This window comes from Neofelis nebulosa, chromosome 7, assembly GCF_028018385.1.
Source record: "Neofelis nebulosa isolate mNeoNeb1 chromosome 7, mNeoNeb1.pri, whole genome shotgun sequence".
Classification (NCBI taxonomy): Eukaryota; Metazoa; Chordata; class Mammalia; order Carnivora; family Felidae; genus Neofelis; species Neofelis nebulosa.
Genome location: NC_080788.1, coordinates 10,514,317 through 10,536,290, shown reverse-complemented (window position 1 = coordinate 10,536,290; position 21,974 = coordinate 10,514,317). Strand labels below are relative to the sequence as shown.

The following is a 21,974-nucleotide window of genomic DNA, read 5'->3' as shown; positions in this document are numbered from 1 at the left end:
CTTGGTGTGACTGGCGTCCCCTCCTCCCCTTAGGCAGACCAGCGTGGGAAGGATATCTGGAAGGAGGCTGAAGAACACAGAATTGCAGCAAGCAGAGGCAGATGAGTCACCCGGCTCCAGCTCAGAGACCCCATACCCGTGCCCACAGCAGCAGCAGCCTCGCCGAGGGACCCCTCCTACCTGAGTCTCTCGGGGACAGCGCCCTCTCTCTTACACGGACTCGGAAGCCACCCGCTGACACCACTTTCTGAGGAGCTCCCCTTTCCCCGCACACTTGGCTGACCAACACCTCTGAAAAGTGTTAGATGTGCTTTCTTTAGAATTCTGACAATTAAATAGCTAATACATTTAAAGCACTTAGAACACAGGAAGCACTCAGCAAGTATCAGGTATTATCATTATTGGTATATTCGATCCAGTGATGTTCAAGTACAGTGGCACCGGGGGCCCTTTTCTCTCTTCAAAGTGAGTTCATTTTCCGACTCTGCTCCCCATGCCCTGATGTTAACTTTCCAGGTTCTCGAGGGAAGCCTCATCCCTTGTACCAACTGCACGGGGGTGATGATGAAGAGGTCACCTGGGATCACTGTCAGGTGAGCTGGGGGATCCTCTTTAATAAACGAGAAAAGGTAGGGGCACCTGGGTGGCTCAGTCAGTTAAGCGTCCGACTTCAGCTCAGGTCATGACCTCACAGTTTGTGAGTTCGAGCCCGTGTAGGGCTCTGTGCTGACAGCTCAGAGCCTGGAGCCTGCTTTGGATTCTCTGTCCCCCTCTCTCTCTGCCCCTCCCTAACTCAGGTTCTGTCTCTGTCTCTCAAAAATAAACATTAAAAAAATTTTTTTTAAATAAATGCGAAAAGGTAGGTGAAGCTGTGAGTACAGCACCTGGCACAGAATAGAAACTCGGGTGTTTACCTCATCACTCATTCACTCTCTGTCAGGGGCTGAATTGTGCCCCTCAGAATTCGTATGCTGAAGTCCTAGCCCCCAGCACCTCGGAATATGACTGTGTCAAGATAGGACCTTTAATTTAATTTTTTTTGATGTTTATTTATTTTTGAGACAGAGAGAGACAGAGCATGAACGGGGGAGGGTCAGAGAGAGAGGGAGACACAGAATCTGAAACAGGCTCCAGGCTCTGAGCGGTCAGCACAGAGCCCGACGCGGGGCTTGAACTCACAGACTGTGAAATCATGACCTGAGCCAAAGTTGGACGCATAACTGACTGAGCCACCCAGGCACCCCAAAGTAGGACCTTTAAAGAGGTGTAACATGAGGCCTTTAGGGTGGTCCCTGACCCCATCTGACTGGTGTTCTTATAAGAAGAAGAGATTGGGGGGGGATGGGTATCTTGGTGGCTCAGTCGGTTGAGCATCTGACTTTCTCTCTGCCCCTCCCCTGCTTGTACTCTCTCTCTCTCAAAAATAAATAAACATTAAAAAAAGAAGAAGAAGAAGAGATGGGGACACACAAGGAGACACCAGGGATGTGCGCACGCAGAAGGACGCCCGTGTGGAGAGTGGGTGGATCATCAGGGTGGCATCCTCAAGCCACGGAGAGAAGCTTCAGAGGAAACCAACCTGCTGGTACCTCGAAGTCAAATTTCTAGCCTCCAGAACCACGTGAGAAAAGAAATGTCTGCTGTTTAAGTCGCCCAGTCGTGGTGTTTTGTTACCGCAGCCCAAGCCAACTAATGCACTCCCCTTTCGAGAACAAATACTTTTTAAAAAAATGTTTCTTCACTTTTGGGAGACAGTGTGTGAGCAGGCAAGGGGCAGAGGCGGGGAGGGGGACAGAGGATCCAGAGCGGGTTCTGCACTGACAGCAGGGAGCCCGATGTGGGGCTTGAACCCACGAAACGGGAGGTCATGACCTGAGCTGAAACCAAGAGTCAGACGCTCAACAGACTGAGCCGCCCAGCAGCCCCGAGAACAAATACTTTTGCATTTCTGGACAGCAGAACGTTGTAGTATGACTTCGCAGCAGCCTCCCATCTCTCTGTGGGCTGAAAACGTCTGCTTTGTACACGAAGGGTGTACGTGCTCCCACAAGCGCAGGGCTGCTGGGCACGTGTGACAGGGTTTCTCGCTCCCTGAGGAAGAGGGTGCCACTAGCTTCACGATCCCCCCAAGAGTCCTGCTTGGAGAGTCACGCATCGTCGCCTGCAGAGGAAACGCCACAGGCACTGCGGATACGCAAAGCTGTAAAATCGCAAATGACAGATTCGTGAGGTCCCTGAGAGAATAAATAGCAAGAGCAGATGGAGAGATGAGGCTGGGAGGTTTCATTTAAATCTTAATAACATTTTGATAATTGAATGAATGTAGTGAGAAAAGCATAGCAGACCAGTACTGGCGAGCCAAAACCGTTGCCCACCCAAGCTGCCTTTCCCATAATGAGGGGCCAAGGTTACGCGGACAAATGGCGTCCTAAGGGAGATTAAGCACCCTCTCTGAACTGGCAAAGCCAGGTGTCTTGTGATGGGGTGACATTCAGGGCAACGCAGTGCACCCCACTTTCCCTATACACCTCTCCAGGGCACGTCTCTCGACCACAGTCCTCCACACGGTCCCACGTGATTTCCAGGTAAAGGGGTGACTTACAGACATGCAGACAACACAGACAAGTGTGTTCACCGCTCAGGTCTGTCTCCCCTGGAGATGGCTTAACCACAAATCCAGCCTTTTCCCAAGCAGTCTCTGGAGACCTTCAGTGAAGACAGGCCCAGTATAGAGAAAAAAAGCACCAGGCAAGGAGTCCACAGGCCTGGATCACCACTCTATTGTGCACCCCTTATAAGACTTGGAATGTGTGATTTAGCTCCCCTATAAAATGGAAACAACACTTCCTACCTCACAGGAATTTGTTGCAAAGGGTAAGCGAGGTCTGCTCTTCAGAAAATGGTAGGCAATTAATTACCTGACATTCAACAAACTCAAATTCCCCCACCACCCTCATTTCTGTCCCACAAATGGCACCATGTACACAGGGACCCATGAGCGTTTGCCCCATGGATCTTGACTTTTGAGGTTATTCCTGGATAAGCACATGCCGACTCTATGGTTTTATGGCCCACCCACACCCGCTTTCCTCAAGCTCTAAATAGACATCTTGGGTCTATTTGCACCTGGGTGGCTCAGTCAGTTGAGCCTCCGACTTCGGCTCAGGTCATGATCTTGCTGTTGACGAGTTAGAGCCCCGCGTCGGGCTCTGTGTTGACAGCTAAAAGCCTGGAGCCTGCTTCAGATTCTGTGTCTCCCTCTCTCTCTGCCCCTCCCCTGCTCATGCTCTGTCTCTCTCTGTCTCAAAAATAAATATAAAACATTAAAAAAAATTTTTTTAAAACAGACATCTTGGAACACGTAGGCCTGAAGACAGGCAAAAGGTTGGGGCAGATGAGCCCCAGATGCAAAATATGTTAACTGGCACATCCAGGTTTGTTAAATGGCTCAGAGAGCTGAAACAAGCAACTAGAAGCAGCAGAGGGGACGGAGAAGGAGCCAGAACTGGGGAGGACCAGCTCTACAGCAAGCGTGCTGGCAGAGAACAAGCAGGGGACTGCTGTCCAAATGGCTCACAGCACAAAAGGCTGGGGCAGAGTCAACCCAGCAGGAGAAAGCTTAGTGATTAAAGATGATTCACACAGAGAAACCAACCTCAGGCACTCCTGCTTTCCTAACTGAATCCTCAGGGAGGATGTCTGGGGACCCCATTTGCGAGCAGTGTTGATGGAGCGGAGGGAGGGCGCCTATGATAAACACCCACTCTGAATCAGGCTCTGTGCACACCTGACCTGCATCCACAGCATCCCTGGCCTAATGAGATATATATCCATAAGGTAATATGTTCACAGTGCTTGGCATATTGGGAGTTTTACCAAACAGGGGCCAGTTAGCACATATTGGAAATGCAGTCTTTGTAGTAAGACTCCTGGAGTCAATGGGCAAGATCACATTAAAAATATTGATACAGGGGCACCTGGGTGGCTCGGTCGGTGAAGCATCCAACTTTGGCTTAGGTCATGATTCTGCAGTTTGTGAATTTGAGCCCCACGTCGGGCTCTGTGCTGACAGCTGAGAGCCTGGAGCCTGCTTCAGATTCTGTGTCTCCCTCTCTTTCTGCCCCTCCCCCATTTGCGCTTGCTCGCATGCTCTCTCTCTCTCCCAAAAATAAATAAACCTAAAAAAAATATTACTGATACAAAGCAATGCTTTCTTAAGGTGGGTGTGGAAGGGAAGGAAATGGAAAAAAGGAAATAATTCCCTGCTTAGGAGGAGGACCCACCACAGTTCAAGAGAAAGAATGTTCGGATCTCATTTGCTACTATTTCTAACGCCAACTCCTCCCTCTTCCGTTCTAGCTAGGGAGTGCCCTGTCTGGTTTGCCTGGCTATGGAGTCCATCTTCAGAAGAAAAAGAAAAAATATAAAAAGGTACAAATGATGAGAGAATATAATAGGCACGAAAGACAAAGAAACAAAATTCTACCCAAGAATTATAGGTGACTCCAGCAAGAAAATAAAAACAGTAGAAACCAAAATAATAATTGAAGATATACTCTATCACTGGGTCCTTTGGCTGCATATTGGGGTCATTGGGCAGTTTATTTTAAAAAGTCGATTTCCCAGCCCCATCCCTACAGTTTTGGGCTTTCCTAACTGTCTCAGGACAGTTAGGAAGTGAATTTTTTAAAAATAAATTCCTCAGCTGATTCTGATGTACAGTCAGGTTTGAAAACCATAGCACTAGATGAAAACCTGCCTAAGGTCTTTAGGGGGTTCAGTCAGTTAAGTGTCCGACTTTAGCTCAGGTCATGATCTCACAGTTTGTGAGTTCAGGCCCTGCATCAGGCTCTGTGTTCCTAGAAACTGCTTCAGATTCTGTGTCTCCTTCTCTCTCTGCCCCTTCCCTGCTTGCACTCTCTTTCTCTCTCTCAAAAAAAAAAAAAAAAAAAGATAAACATTTTTTAAAAAATAAAAAAAAACCTGCCTAAGGTGACAGAACAAAAATTTGTAGGTTCATAGACATTAGTCCCCACCACTCAAATTGCATGATTTTTAAGTATTTATTTATTTATTTTGAGAGAGAGAGAGAAAGATAGTGTGATCACAGGGCGGGGGGCAGAGATAGGGAGAGAGAATCCCAGGCAGCCCCCCTGATCAGCGAGGAGCTCTATTCAGGGCTCAGTCCCACAACCAACCATGAGATCATGACCTGAGCCAAAATCAAGAGCCAGACACATAAACTGAGACACCCAGGTGCTGCTCGATTTGCTGGAATCTTAAAGAAAGGAATATATTGTAGAAGTTAACAGCTCAAGCTTCAGAATCAGAAAGCTCTGAGTGGGTGCCATGGCACTGCCTTTCGCCATCTGTATCACCTGGGGTAAGTTGGGAGGATTAAGTGAGATACTAAATTTAAAGAACCCAAAGCCTCACACATATTAAGTTCTCAATAAGTATAAGTTTCTATTATTTTATTATGATTTTTAAATGCAAAGTTTTATAGGGAGACTGGAAACAAACATTGAGTAAATAAAGAAATTTACCATGTTATGGAATGCCAATTCTCGCCAAATGGTTTGCAAGGTTACTACATAAATACAAATGTAATTTGTAATAAAATTGAACTGTAATTTCTATCCAAATTCCTCCACCAGGATTTTTTTTTTTAACTTGGCAACATGATTCAGCAATTTATCTGGAAGAATAAATGGGTGAAAAGAGCCAAGGAACATTTTAAAAGAATGAAGAGGGACTTGTACTGCTAGATATTAAAACGTAACATAAAACTAAAACAATTACATTAGTTTGGGCACAAAGAGGCAGAAAGATCAAATGGAACAAAATAGAAGGTGGATTTTCAATTCACTGGGGAAAGGAGGAGTATTCATTAAGTACATATGAAAGAACTGATTAACAGATAAGTGGACTAAAATAGAGACAGATCCCTACCTCACACTATATGCCATAATAAAGTCCAAACGATTAACATTACATCACATATAAAATAAAAGTAATAAAAATAGTTAAGACATCCAGATGAGTACTTTTCTGATTTTAGGGTAAAAAAGGACTTCCTAAGCATGAAATGAAAGAGATTTTAACTGAAAATACTGGTAATATGAGTATATAAAACTAGATTTCTACATGGCTAGAAGACCACATAAATACAAAATTAAAGGCAAATAGACTGGAGAAATGTTGACAATAATTATAAGTCACTGATTTAATATCCTCAATATACACAGAGCTCTTACTAACAATATACACAGAGCTTTAATGACAAATACAGAAAACACCAACACTCAATTTGAAATGGCATAGAGCATGAAAAGACAGTGCTTATAAGAGGAAACACAATTAGTAAGTAAAAGTGCTGAATCATGTTAGCAATCAAATAAATGAAAAGTAAAAGAAGATATTTTCTCATTTAACAAACTGACCATGTTTGATTTTTCTCTTAAAGGTAATACTTCAAGCAAGGATACATTGAGGAGGCACTCAGACATTGCTGCTTGTAGGGTAAATTAGAACAAACTTTGTGGCTAGCAAACTGGAAGCAGAAATAAAGAGCTTTATAGTGCGTCTTACTATTTTCCAAATCTTATTTAATAGCAAGCACCACTTTTCTAATCAGAAAAAAATTAATAAGCATCAGAAAACCAACTATTTGCATGGCAAACTTGAACGCTCACTGATTTCACCAACAAATTTAGGTAATTTCAAACTTCCTTGCAAACACAAGGTTTGGAACAAGTCGCCCGTTTGTGTGACATTAGTTTACAACAACCAGATCCCGAAGTGGGATTTGTCACTTGCTAAATTCAAGCAGGTCACCCAGCAGCCCAAACCCAAGCACAAGAACAAAAGAACTGCTAACCATAACTTTGTACTTGCATCTCAAATGACAGAGAACCTTCAGCACAGCTTACCTTTCCTCATCCACTTTAGCCACTAATCTCTCCCTGAATGCTAAAAGATTAACAAATTAGGAGATTTATCTTTAAAAAGACAGTTCTTATCTTTGGAAAAAGCTTGTTCCCCTAGAAATGCCAACCCTTTGCTCCTTGCAAAGATAGGTTTTCTACCAGGATTTTGTTTATGTATTTTGGACCCTGCCTTATTCTCAAAAGTGAAGCAACTTGGCTGAGCCTCCTGCAGAGAATTCCATCTGCTGCAGGCCAGACAGAAGCTGGAGATTAGGAGTAAAAGCCAGGAACCCCAAGCGGATCAGCCAGCATGCCCACACCCCCAGACCCTACCTCCGTGCAGAAAGAGCTCATTAGCCCATGCATAAAATATGTAAGGTTCCAAACCGAGCTGAAGGAGCTATAAAGAGAGGCCAGAAGTGGAGAAAGGAAGTAAACCAATTTTGTTCACTCAACCCAGAATGGGAGTGAAGCATAAAAGCAGTAACAATGGTGGTGGTGGTGGTGATGGTGGTGGTGATGGTGATGATGATGATGATAGGGAGATGTCTTTCCCTGGCATTACTCTGGTTTGCACTGGCCTCTCTCATGCCGATGGCTGCTACATATGCAGATTTCTTGAGGCAAAGTGTTCAGTCTCACTTTGGTCCCCATTGCACTGCGGAGCCGCTCAGAGAGGGGCAGCCAAGTCCCACCTCAAAGCCACCAGCTGTCCTCACATTCGGCCATTCTTTAGGTAGATTTCCCACTGGTGCAGGATTCAGCATCATGATTCAGCTACTATTTGGACAGCCCCAGGGCTTCTCCTCCTCCCCTAAGTTTTATGCCCCTCCCATGGAGACTTTTGCACCTTCCTGAGCCCTTAATGAATCACTGGAAAAATGATCTTTTTTCCCTTGGCACTATACTACCATCCATCCTTCCCTGCTAGCATGGGCTATTCCATGAAGCCACCCATTTGCCATAATTTCCAGACTACAAGTAGGCATCAGGCTTTATGCGTTCATTGCCCCAGAATCAGCAGGTGCATCAAGTCCTCAAAGGAACTCTGTTGTACAGCCACTTGAGTCCATTAGTACCCCAAGGGGTTGGAGGGTGGCTGACTCACAGGTCAACAAACACTCAGCCAGGGTGTATGGTGCCCCGTCTCTGCCCCCCCTCCCCCCGGCAAGATCCCATCTCCACAAGGGAGTCTCTCAAAGCCCCTTCACTTGACTTTGTGGAGAATGAGAAGCCTTTCACTTTCAAGCAAGTACTTCCTATAGGCCAAGGTTCCAAAGATTCTACGTTCCTTTTCCATCTCTATACTTACATAGACCCTGGGCTTAGACTTGAGGGCTCTGAGGCCAGTTTTGATACCTCCTGGGAAGTCACAAGGGACCCCAGTTATCTGTGGCTCAAGTTAAAAAGCGGAGTGCCTGCTTAAGTGTCCAACTCTTGATATAGGCTCAGGTCATGAGATCAAGCCCCATGTCAGGCTCCATGCTGATAGCACAGAGCTTGCTTGGGATTCTCTCTCTCCCTGTCCCCCTGCCCCTCCCCTTCTCTCTGTCTCTCTCAAAATAAATAAGTAAACTTTTTAAAAAAGCAGAATGCCCAAGACTTTTTATTTTATAGGTTTGCACTCTGAGTGCCATTCTGGGACAATAGAAAAGTCCCATCAACATCCTGTTACAGAGCTAACTCGCGTTGTTACACAAATCATCATTCCTGATGCTTCTCCTCCATGTAATCATGATCCACGTTCTTAGCCATGTAACAATACAGTATTTTCCACTGTAAGAGGAGAAGTGTACTCTCCCACCTCATTGATGTTGGGCTTGGCCATGTGATATACTTTGGCCAATGAAATGTTAGCAAACATGATGTGCACAGAGGCTTTAAATGTGCATCTAATGTCCTTTTACCATTTGCCATGAGAACAACATGTCCCTAGTAGCTAACGGTAGCATCCTGATAGCTGGATTGAACCTGACCTGCAGCGTGGAGAGCCACCCCAGCTGACAAGCCAGCTCCTAAGTGACATAGATAATGTTTGTTGTGTGAACCACTGAGATATCTGGGGATGTCTGTTATGCAGCATTATCATTATGCAGTAATAGCTGACTAATACACTTGCTCTACACCCAACGTCATGCTGAGCACTGTATTATCTCATTTAATTCTCTTAACAACTGAATGAGATAGAGCACTATTAATATTGCCCTCGTCTTACAAATAAGGAAAGTGAGGTGCAGAGCAGTTAAGCACACTTTATAAGTAAAGGAGATGAGCTTCAAACCTAGTAATCTGAGTCCAGAGCCTACACTCTAACTGCCATGGAACAGAAAACAGAAAGAGAAACGTAGCTCTGTGCACTTTCAAGTCTGTACTCTGGTGCTGACCTTGGGCTCTAAGCCACAATGGCTCCTTGTGAGCTCCCTATCAGCACAGGTCTGACCAGATCCCCAGGGCCAAGGCACTTTTTCTAGTTCTGTCAGTGCGTGCAAAGAGAATGAGACTGGCTTCCCTGCCAGAATGCATGACCCTTTCCTGAACTTTGAGGAGGGGAAGTCCCACAGGGAATTCTAACCAAGGAACAATCCTGCCTTTGTGAAGTGCAGCCATCCCACGTTCTGCACGGGATTGAGCGACACGCCTCCTCATTCTCTGCCTGTTTTCATTCTCTCTCTAAGCAAACATCTTCGGGCTTTTTTCCTTTGAAAATTATTACACAACTACCAGCTGCCGGGATTATACAAATAGCCTGATAATAGCCAGGCGATAGGCTGTCCGGTGTTCAAACGCCAGCACCCAACAACAAAGAAGCCCAGGGTGCCAGCTCTCATTCACAGCCTGCAGACAGCAGCAGCAGAAAGCAGGCCACCCACTCTCTCCCAGCTTCGGAGCGGCAGGCAGTTTGGTTGGGTCCCAAGACAGATTGTTTTTTACTCATCATCTTCCAAGATTTTCTATGCACAAAAGAATGCAAAGTCACATTCTTTGACAGAACAACTCGTCATCAGAGTGACTCAACAATGCACTTTCTTTAAGCAAACTCAGTACCCCCAATGGGCAGCAATGGTGCTTATGGGTCTTCAAGTAATAGATGAGCTAGCAGCTCAGAGGGCAAGGCTCATGTCTTGCTTGCCCATCACTAACCCCAGTGCCTAGCTCAGTGGGCAGTCAGTAAATGTTTGCTGGAGAAATCAATGTAAATGGGATTTAAGGGGGAGAGGGAATCCATCTTTGAGTTTTGCTTATTTTAATTTTTATAATGCAAGGTTGGGGCAAGCAAGGACATGATTATGGAAACTGGAAACCATTTGAAAAGGAGGGAAAGACGGAAGTACAGCCAAAGTCTTTGACACTCGCCAACAAAGCTAATACTTAGGATTCCTTATTTCAGCAAGAGAAGCCAGCCCAGGGTGTGTGGTGGCCAACTGTGGGGTCTGCCTGTCCAGCAGCCATGTCCCCTTTAGTGATAGTCCTCAGTTTTCCTCTGAGAACCACCCTCCCACCCGATATGCAACTTATAGTGAGGGTACCCTTGGGTGTGGACCAGGCAGATATCTTTCAGAATGGGAATCTTGGGCAGAGCACCCAAAGCCAGACAATGGTTGGGGAACCCAGCCCCACGGAGGTGTTTCTAAATAGTCCACCTATCAATAAGGAAGCAGGCTGGACTTTCCACAGACTGACTGGAGACTTCCCCAGAACAATATGGAATTTACATCAGCACCAGACAGAGCTCTCCCACTGATCCACAGTTTGACTCTTTCAGCTAAGCTCCTTTTCCTGAACCCTTCACTGGAGACAAGCACAGAACTGAGGCGAGATCTCCAAGCTGGAAATTAGGGTTGTGATCACACATTTACTACAGGAAATAATAAGTTACTTCCCCTGTCAGGGCCTCAGTCTCTCCCTCCATAGCATTAAGGGGCTGGGATCAAATAACCACAAAGGACCCTTGTGTGCTGGGTCAACAGAAATTGACCCCTCAAAGCCCTAGCTCTTGGCAACATAAAGCTCCCATTGTCTGGGGCAGTGAGGCTGGGAGTTTAAAGCAGTTAATCCCCCAGCTGGATGACTCGGACAAAGAGGATTAACCCTCAAATGAGAGAGTCATCATCCAAATATAGAGCAATCCCAAGTGCATATGCCAGAAATGGGAAGAACAAATTCTTGTTCTTGAACCTTTTGCGGAAACTGATAGATTAACCCCCCTGCACCCCACGGTCAAGGTGTTATACTTTGTCCACCTTCCTCTCATACCTTTCTTAATTCTGCAATCCGGGGTCACAGCAATTCCCCTTCGACATATGCAGTTTTCTTTAAGGTGCTCTGAGCTTGGTAAGTAAGTTTGAGCACCTGCTGTGTGCCAGGGGCAGTGTTAAACACCAGAGCTATGGTGATAGAGAAGATGACACGGTCCCAGCTCTCAAGAAGTCTCCTGTCAAGTGGGGAAGCACCTACTGAGTACCATGTATTCTGCTAAGCACGGAAGAACCATCATCTCCTTGATAAATGCCTCTCAATAACACCAGAAAGTAGATCTTATTGTCACCATTTCACAGATGATGACACTGAGGCTCTGAAAAGTTAAACAACCTACCCCAAATTATACAAGCTTTAAGTATCAGAGCAAGCCTCTTGGCTTAAAAATTATATGCGACGGGGGCACCTGGGTGGCTCAGTCAGTTAAGTGTCTGACTCCTGATTTCGGCTCAGGACTCGAACTTGCGGTTTGTGGGATTGAGCCCCAGTCAGGTTCTGCACTGACAGCCTGGAGCCTGCTTGGGATTCTCTCTCTTCCCCTCCCTGCTCGTGCGTGCACATGCTCGCTCTCTCTCTCAAAAATAAAAATAAATTAATAAACATGTTTTAAATTATATAGGACATAAAATGTACCACACCAATAATGAATCTTTAGGTAAACTACGGGTTTCAGGGGATTATGATGTGTGAATGCAGGCTCATCAGTTAGTTATAACACGTGCACCACTCTGGGGGCGGGGGGGCAGGGTTGGGGGAGGCTGATAACCATGGATGCTCTGCATGGGTAGAGGCAGAAGACCATGGAAATTCCCTGTCACTTCCACTCAACTTTGCTGTGAACCTAAAACTCCTCTATAAAAATAAAATCTTTTTTAAAAATTGATTTTGGGTACCTGGGTGGCTCAGTCAGTTAAGTGTCCTACTTCAGCTCAGGTCATGATCTCATGGCTCATGGTTTCGAGCCCTGTGTCAGCTCTGTGCGGACAGCTCAGAAGCTGGAGGCTGCTTTGGAGTCTGTGTCTCCCTCTCTCTCTGCCCCTCCCTTCCCTCCCTCTCTCTCTCTCAAAAATAAATATTTTTTTAAAAATGGATTCTAGGGGAGCCTGGGTGGCTCAGTCAGTTAAGCATCCAACTTCAGCTCAGGTCATGATTTCACTGTTCATGAGTTCGAGCCCCACATCAGGCTTTGTGCTGACAGTGCAAAGCCTGCTTGGGATTCTCTCTCCGCCTCTCTCAAAGTGAATAAATAAGCTTTAAAAAAATTTTTTTAATGGATTCTACAAGATAGCCCCATCAGTATTGTACAAGTCAGAAACAATGAGAGAAGGAAGGGGAAAATACTGAACTTTAGACTTTTCAGAGTGTATATGCTCCTGGAATAGTCACCAGAGGGAAGGCTGATGTTTAACCCCACACCCTCCTCTGCAGTGAAGGAGCTCCTTAAAAACAGGCAACCCAACGGTCAACCCAGGGCCAACTTGTTAATTTCCATGTTGCCAAGAAACACTCTTCTTGACTGTTGACAATGTGTTCCCATAAGCTTCTGAAAAAAAGGCAAATTACAATTTCAGGCTCTGTATTGGTGAAGGTAGGGTGTCAGTCGGTATTTTAATATAGACAAGGTTTATTTCTTGCACATGAGACAGCCCCAAGCAGGACCAGCCAGCGGATGGGAAAAGGACCCAGAGGAGCACATGGAGGTTCAGCCGCCAGGGACTGGTCACATGGCCACACCCACTCGCAAAGGAGGCTGGGAGATGTAGTCCACATGCACCGGAAGAGGAGGAAATGGGTTTTTTGGTGGGGTTTTTTTTTGTTTTTGTTTTTGTTTTTGTTTTGATGAAGAGCTTGCCAGTCTCTGCCACAGGCTCCAAAAACTGCATACAACTCAACATACTCACTTAGATGATGGGATTATAGGTGGCTTTCCCTTTTCCCAATTTTCCAGTTGTGTGGTTCTAATACATCCAAAATGGTGGCTGGAAGGGGAAAGGAGGGGAAACCCACTAATTAGTAACTCTTGGAGCAGTTATGGGTTGGAATCGTGTAATCCAGGCAACGGCCTGAGAAATAGTGGCTCAGGCTCTGTCAAATACAGGACACAGAACTTTCTGCTCCATTTGTTCTGGGCAACTACGGTCTAAGGACTTTTTTGTACTTCTTAAATGTTATCCGTGGTCTCTTAGGTCTTTCTGTACCTGAAAGCATCTCACAGACATCAATTTCCAAAGCTGTCGTTTCTCTAATTGGATGGATGTGTATGATGGAGGCCATATCGGACTTCTGATCCGCTCAATTCACACACAGCCAGGCCTTGTGGCTGCAGCACAGAATAGCAAGCAGTTATCTCCTTATTTACAGGACCATTTCAAGGAGCCAAGACAATCAGCTCCTCTATGCATCTCAGTGGTTCCTGAGCTTTTTTTCTCCTTGGCACACCTGATGATAACCTTTAGCCACCCCCACCCCCACCCCCGCCAAGAGATTCCACTAAGTGTTCGCACCACTTTCCAACAAATTTCTCTTCCCCATCACCCTCTCCTCGACTTTCACCCCTGACCAAAACCACCTCACACCCCACACCCCGTCCACACCTACCTATTGCCCAAATCAGCCGAACATTTGCAGATCTATATGTTACTTTCCAAGCTATGTTTGCTAGCAGGAATCCCTTTCTCCCCACCACCCACCTGGAAAACTCCTACCCATCCTTCAGGGCCCAATGAAGCAATACCCCATCACCCAATCCAATAGCTTTTCCTCGCCCCCAGTCTTCTTTCCTCAGACAGTAACAGCAACTTCTTAGAGTTTGTGATACTACAAGCATTCACTCAGGATATTATCTCTGTGATATCACCTTCTTAAGTTGTGCTCTAGTTATTAACTAATGAGCTCCCCGATGGTAGAGCCCAGGCACTGCAGCCCTTGTAGGACCAGGACAAGAGAGGCAGCTCGGCCCCGGCCAAGTCATGGCCCTGCTTCCCTGAGGAGCCAGAAGCAGGGGGCCAAGTGTATGTGACCACGTGAGCTCTGAAGTAGGGGGAAGAAATGGTACGGAGATGTTTTGACCCGTGCAGAAAAATCATCTGGGGATCTTGTCAAAATGCAGGTTCTCATTCAGCAGGTCTGGGGTGGGGCCTGAAATTCTACATTTCTTTTTTTAATTAATTTTTTTTTTCAACGTTTTTTATTTATTTTTTTGGGGACAGAGAGAGACAGAGCATGAACGGGGGAGGGGCAGAGAGAGAGGGAGACACAGAATCGGAAACAGGCTCCAGGCTCCGAGCCATCAGCCCAGAGCCTGACGCGGGGCTCGAACTCACGGACCGCGAGATTGAAATTCTACATTTGTAACAAGCTCCAAGAGATGCTGATGCTAACAGTTCAGGGCCCATACTTTGAGTAGCAAGGCCCTGGGGTTTATTTGCATAGGCACCTGGTGCCCCTCAGGCAAACCTCAAAGACCCCTGCTTCCAGAGGGGAAAGATTCTAGAGAGAAAAGACACGAACTCTTCCAATAAGAGAAAAGTGTAAGAAACAAAGCCTGGAACATAGCAGTGGCTGAATAGAGATCTGCGGAAGACCGTGGTTTGGGTGTGGGTCCAAACCCAACCCTACAGTCCAGAATAAATGAAGTCAGATTATGCAGAGGAACATAAGCAGAGTTCTCTCAAAGCATCTTTGGGGAAAACAGGAAGTTGGTCTTAAAGTTATAGAAGAAACTCCGTTATGAGCTACGGAGCACTGAGTTAGGGACCATTATCCCTCAAGGACCCTTGAAGTCTGACCCTTTTAGAAGTTAAACATCTCCAGCCACAGGTGAGTACTGACCCTGAGAACAAGCCTACAGGTGGGGCAGATGGACATCAGTATAGGAAACCAGCTCCAGAGGCAGGGAAGCCGATTGGATCCAATGCCTGGTTTAAGCCCACATGGCACTAGCCAGATGTTTGCAAATCCCCTTTAGAAGATCGGGGCGGGGGGGGGGGGTTGTAGCAGGAAAAGCAGGGGAGGCTAAGTCAAGGTGGTGGGTAGAGGCCCAGAGCCACATCTAACAAGCCTTCCTGGACCACAGCACAGTGCAGAGAACATCATTCTAGAGCAGGAAGCAGCTTTGCATTAGAATCCACTCTGCCCTTTAGCAGATGCTACACTTTGGCCAAATTATTTAACTTGTCTGAACCTCAGTTTACTCCACCATGAAATGGAGACAATAAGCCCCTACTTCATAGAGATCGTGAAAATCCAATGAGATCAAGGCTGCGTGATAATAATCATTAGTGTTACATGATCGGACTGCTCGAGGAAGCTCCCAGAGAAAGAGCATCTAATGCATACGTGTTCCCGGCACCTCATATGAAATTGTTTGCTACACTTCTCTGTTGTTGTTTGCATTTCTTTATCTATAAAATGAGAATACAACAGATTTATAAGCAAGCCCTAAGCACTCCCTTGTCTCTCCAAGGTGAGAGCAGAGGGGACAGAACCCTGAGCATGCTCCCGCGAATGTGGGATGACAGACTCAGACTGGAATGGCAGCTGCCATAAAGGGACTTCAGCCAGTCCTTGGATTCAGGATGTGGCATTTATACTATCTGCCCCCAGTGAATGTTCCCCTAGGAGGCAGGCGCTATTCTGAGCTCCTGGTGCAAGTCAACTCATGTCTTCTTCCCCATAACTCTACAGAGCAGGAAACACTATCATCATTCCCATTTTACTGATTTGGAGACTGAGGCAAAGAGCTGTTAAATGACCTGCCCAAGTTCCCACATTCATAAGAAGCAGAGCCAGGCTGGGGACCCAGGCACACTGGCTCTGGGGTTCTTTGCCTTCTATAGTCTCAAAGGAGCTCAAGAATTGAGGAACCGATGAGAAGATTAAGTCGACCAGAAGAGGCTGTCCTTGTCTCCACGACATGGGCTGAAACCATGCTGCGTGGTGCCCCCAGGTCCCACACCCTGAGCCTCTGTGGAAACAGGAGGCCACCAATCTAGTGATGTGAGGGCCGGAGCCCATCACAGCTTCTGTGCCAGAGAGGCCAGCACGACCCAAGGAAGGAAAAATAAGTCCTCCGTTGTGGGCAGCAAGAAGACTTGGCTCAGCCTCACCCCCTGCTTCCATATTGCTTCTGGCAATTCCACCGGAGCTCATCTTTCACCTTTAACATTCCTCTCCTACGGCTTTCCTTTCCTTCATGATTAATTGTTATGTTTTGCTTCAAAAAAAAAATGCAAGTGACTGTATTTAACCCATGGACATTTAAGCAAGCATGGGTGGGAGATGTTCATTATTCATCGTGACGGTAGGAGTGGAACTGAGTCCCTGGAGCCCTCCTGGGCCAAGGTCAGGAGCTCCAGTCTTTGCCGTGAGCTCTCCAGCCCAGTCCCGGGGCCCAGCACTCTCTGTCTGGAGCGGGCCACCCCACAAGGCTGTTTCCTCTCTCTCAGAGCCACCCACATGCCAGCTGAGCTCCATTCCTCTCTCTGTGCCATCTGCTACACCCCAGATCAGATCAGAGGCCATGGTCACATTCTGCACACGGCAAGAGAGCAGGGGCCACAGGCAAGGCGAGAGCAAGGCCTGGGCTTTGGAGCCTGGCAGGAGAAATCCCCGAGGACTTCTCAGAGGAAAGCACTGAGGGGTCTAACCAGGCTCTTTCCTGGCCAGGAAAATTAGTCATGCTGATTCAGAGGATTTCTAAGCATAACAATGAAGGGAACCCAGGCCCCATTTTTCCGGTCCCTCTCAGTCCCTATCCTCAGGTTAACTTTTGTTGCTACAAGCCTGATTGGCCTCTGATCCTCTTGCCATTGGTGACTTACTACAGGACCTTAGATAAGTCATTTCCTTCTCCAGACTCCGTTCCCCCTTTCCTAGGAGGAAGACTTCCTCTCCTACCGCTACAACAAGCAATGAGTGCATCCCAAGGAGTTGAGATTCCTGCATTCTGAGGTCCCTTCAGCTCTGCAACACTAGGACCCGGTAGTTCAAGTGAATCCTTCCACTGACTTGGAATTGCTCCGGACCTAAAAGGAAAATCCCCATCAAATATTCATTGCAACAAAGCCTGTGCACTTGAGAGTAATGATGGCACATTTATCCACAGACAGGTATTCATTTGCATGTTTCTGTCTTGAAAACTGACACCTATTGCCTGCTTAGGTGAGTTTTAGGAGCCCGGAGCTCCTGAAAATAGATGTGTCATCTGGGGCTGGCATGGGAGCAGATAATGGCACCCCACCCCCAGCTTAAACAGCCACCTTCCAGACTCTGACGTCTGTGGTTCAAAAAGGCTCTGCAGGTCTGGCAAAATGACCTTCTGTTGCATCTACGCAGAGCTGGATGAGAAGGAAAGGAGGTTGGTCCTCCACGTCTCCAAGGGTACTTTTCTCTGTGATTTCTTTTCGCTGGGCCTCAGGTGTCCCATCTATAAAATGGAACAGGGAGAAAGGCTGTGGCCTACATGATCGAAATCCTAAAAGTAGTGCAGCTCAATTCTATTTCTGAAGGGTTCTGCAGTCACCAGCTAGGGGAGAATTTTCAGCTGCCTTTTGGGAGAAAAAAAGTTAAAGCTACTCTCTCCCCTGCCACCCAAGACAGAAGCAAGCTCTAAAGACTGGAGGGAACAGGAAATGAATGGAGCAGGAATTTGTATAGAAAACAGGAAGATCTGATAGGACCTCTTTCTGTGTGGAGGGAATCATGATGTGGATCTTCCCTCCTGGAGCAGGGGACACTGTTGGGTGAGTGGTAATCAATAGTCAGGACAGCAGGGGAGCTTTGACCTTTGCTGCTGATGTATCCGACAGCTCCAAGGGAAAGTTGAGTGTATGATCTTTGATCTAGAAGAGGCCAGAATAGCAGCAAAGGCACAGAGGTTGGGGATGGAGACACCATTAGCTGCTGAGTACCTACTAGGTGCTGAAAACTTAGCTCATTACTGTCACATATGCTCTCATTTCTTGCCTAGGCCAGTGAAGAATCACCAGGAAGAAATTCAACTAATAGAAAAACCACAACAGTATTTACTCACTCATGTATCAAATAAATATCTAGTACAAGTCTACTATGGGCCTGGAGCAGAGATAACAGCAGATTTTTCCAGCAGAAGACACCACGGGGTAGATTTTGTGAGAGCAACGCCCGGAGGCTTATGATAGGAAAGTTTCTGCATCTACATAATCCAAGGGACTCAGAAATTTGCATCATAGAATTCCAACAAACTCTGGGATATTACTAAGCTGAGCTAGTGGGATTGGTTTACTGCAGAGAATAGAAGGTTGGTTTCCTTCTGAGGCACTTGGAAATCTCCAGCCCATAAGGCTGATTATTATCCACTTGTCTTATTTTTAACATCATGAACGCCATGCAAATCATTTTCTCAATAGCACTGGCAACAGTAAATGACAGATTCTCAATTCTCTCTTCACACAGAATCGTTAAGTCCTTCAGAAACTTAAAGGTATGGTGATCACATAATCAGCATTTTAACCAACATCATTCCAAGTCCAGCAGCATGAAAGGAACTGCAGAGCACTTGGATGTTATTACCATCACTGTCACCATCATTATCATCACCACCACCACCACCATCATCACCACCATCATCACCACCATCACCATTAACTTCATCACCACCACCAACATCAACACCATCACCACCATCAACACCATCACCATCATCAACATCATCAACATCATCACCACCATCATCATCATCATCATCTTACAGCTGAGAAAGTCAAGGCTCAGAGAAATTAAATAACTTGCTCAAGTTTACACAGAAAGTAAGGAAACTTGAGTTCAAACCAACTTCTGTCTGATTCCAAACCCCACTGCTCTATCCTATGCCCCACGTGGTCAGGCTTATTGCCCACACATCAAAATGGAGGCCAACTTGCTACCTTTCTCTTATGTCCTGCTGGGTTTCAATTCCTTTTCTCGCACTAGTATTGCCTCTCTCTCTCTCTCTCTCTCTCTCTCTCTCTCTCTCTCTACCTACCTACCTATCTCTCATACACACACAAACACACGCAGAAGAAAACACTTTCAATTATAGTACCTCCTTTTTTTTTCATTCCCTCCCTCTCAATATCATGGTGAAGAAAACCCACTCTCACACATATCCAGCCACACCATGGAGAGGAACTGGATAGCACTTAGAATTTGAGAATTTTAGCACCCTCCCCCTTTCCAATAAAACCATTGCCTATTTCTCTCCTTTTATAAACAGGAACACATTATGCAAGATGCTGTAGATGTGGGATTTTTCAAGTGAGCTGGTGACACTCTTTCACTTGGCATAAAGTTGATTTAAATAAATCGCTCCCTTTTTCAAGATTCTTCCCTGCTCCTGCTTAATCTTAAATTAAGAGCAGTACAATAATAACCAAAGAACATCACACCCCTGAATTTCAGCCACCTCTCTCTGGAAGATCTTGTCTCCTTTTTTGAAAGTATGAGCTATTTTTTGGCTTCCATTTGTTTCTTTTTCTTACTTGTCACCACACACTGCTTTCTGTAAGATATAAGCAATTGGAGCCTTTGTATTTAAAGTCTGTTTTCAGTCCACGAGATCCACAATAATGCTCCCACGAGACTTTGGAAAGAAAGGGAATAACTTCAGGGAGTTACACCTCAAGATCCACTGAAGTAAGGATGTGCAGTCACCTCCAGTGATTAAATGGTTCCATTCATTCATTCAGTAAATATTCATTGAGCACACATTATGTGCCAGGCAATATTCTGGGCACTGGTGATACAGCAGTGAATTGGCTTGCTGAGGGGACAAATAAATAACATGCTAACAACACTCAAATCTGCGTCTCCTTCTCGAACCCCTTCCTTCAACTCTAAACTCATATATACAAATGTCTACTTAAAATCTCCCATTGGACAACCAGTTGACCCATAACTGTTCCTTCTACATTTCAGTAAAGGGCCTCTTACAGTTGCTGAAGTCAAAATATGTGGTGGGGTGCCCGGGTGGCTCAGTCGGTTAAGCATCTGACTCTTGATCTCCACTCAGGTCATGATCTCACAGTTCGTAAGTTTGAGCCCCATAACAGGCTCTGCACTGACAGCAAGGAGCCTATTTGGAATGCTCTCTCTCTCTCTCTCTCTCTCTCTCTCTCTCTCTCTGCCCCTCCCCTGCTCTCTCTCTCTCTCTCTCTCTCAAAATAAATAAACTTCAAAATATATGTGGAGTCATCCTTGACTCCTTTCTTTCTCTCATACCCTAAATCTACCAATCAGCAATCCCTGTCTTCTCCATCATCAAATATATCCAAAATTTGACCGCTTCTCACAGTCACCACTCTCCACCTTGGTCCAAACCACCACCTTCTCTCGCCTGAAGAACTACAGTAGCCTCCTGGATGCTCTCTCTGTTTTCATTCTTGAACCCCTAGAGTCACTTATAAGGTTAAATCTCAAGGGATCATTGTAAAACATAAATTGGATCATGGAAACCAGTGCTCAAAATTCTCCAGTGATTTCCCATTTGCTCAGAGAAAAAGCCAAAGTCCACACAAGGCCCTACAAGACTTTGTATTACTAGCTCCCTGCTACTTCTCTGACCTCAGCTTTTACCATGGTCACCCTCTCAGTTCCTTCTACATGAGTCTCCTTGCTCTTCCCAGAACATGCCAGCACCTTGTTGCCTCAGGGCCTTTGCACTTATCGCTTCCTCTGCCTAAAAGAGTCTTTCCCCAGATATCCATCTGGCTCACTCTTTCACTTCCTTCATGTCACCTTGACCACTTTGTATAAAATGCTCACCACCTACTCAACCCTGTCCCCAACTCCCACTCAACCTGACGCTTCCCATCCTCCCTTCCCCGCTTGATGTCCCGCATTACACATTTACTTATTTACTTCCACATTATTTGTCTCCCCCAGCTAGAGTAAATGCTTCACGAGGATGGACGTTGTATTTTCATTGCTGTATACCCTGCCTGTAACACGCCTGACACATAGAGAACACTCAACAAACGGCTGGCCAATGAATGACTATCTAAAGGTATATATGTCTAAAGTTGGTCAGCCACAGAAACACAGAGAAAAAGAAAAAGAGGAAGTTGCAGGCATTGCCCTTTCAAGCAGAGTTCAGGAGAAAAGGAGCCTTAGCCAGGGGACTTTAAATATTAAGGTCCCTGTAGCAGTAGATCGATGGCAAAAATATCCCTAATTCTTCCCTTCCCTGTATCCACACTCTCTGCAATGTGACTATGTAGCTCCTCTCACCAAGAAGTGGAGTCTATTCCCTGCTCCCTCACTCTGCACTGGCCTTATGACATCCTGCCAATAGAAAAGGATGAAATGATAGTGTGCCAGCTATAAGATTAGGCCTCCAGAGATCATGCCAGTTTCCACTCTCTCTTGGATTCCTGTCACCACTGTGTGAACATGCCAAGTCACCCCAGCTGAGGCCATCCCAAAGCAGCCAGCCCTCGGCCACTCCATCAGCAGACCAAAATCACATGACCAAACCCACTAAACCAGGCATAAGCCCGATCTGCAAACTTCCCAGCCAACCAATAGACGTGGGAGAAAAATACTATCTGGTTGTTTTGGGGGCAGGTTTCTTCTGGAGTCCCATTAGCAGTATCAGCCCTAAAACATGTGATCGGTCCCTAGGGTAGGCATCTAAGCTGCTCTGCTCTGCGTGCATGCTCATTGGGATACTTCCTCCTTATGGTTTAGACATCAGGAGGGGGCTGGCCATGCCACACAGTGTCTCAGCCATTTCAAATCAGTAGACTGGCATGCCATTGGGCAAGGTCACTG

The 21,974-nt window shown here is 46.1% G+C and overlaps 1 protein-coding gene across 5 annotated transcripts in view; it reads right to left on the bottom strand.

Annotated features, from left to right (window-relative positions):
* The window catches only part of SV2B (synaptic vesicle glycoprotein 2B), a 208,142-nt gene that overhangs the window by 159,714 nt on the left and 26,454 nt on the right, over nucleotides 1-21,974 (bottom strand). The window contains exon 1 of one of the 5 annotated variants that reach the window (XM_058736681.1): nucleotides 7,495-7,516. The exons of the other annotated variants lie outside the window; for them this stretch is intronic. The gene's annotated coding sequence lies outside the window, so the exon portion shown is untranslated. Of the gene's footprint in view, nucleotides 1-7,494; nucleotides 7,517-21,974 lie in introns of those variants that run through there. 5 annotated transcript variants of the gene reach the window in all.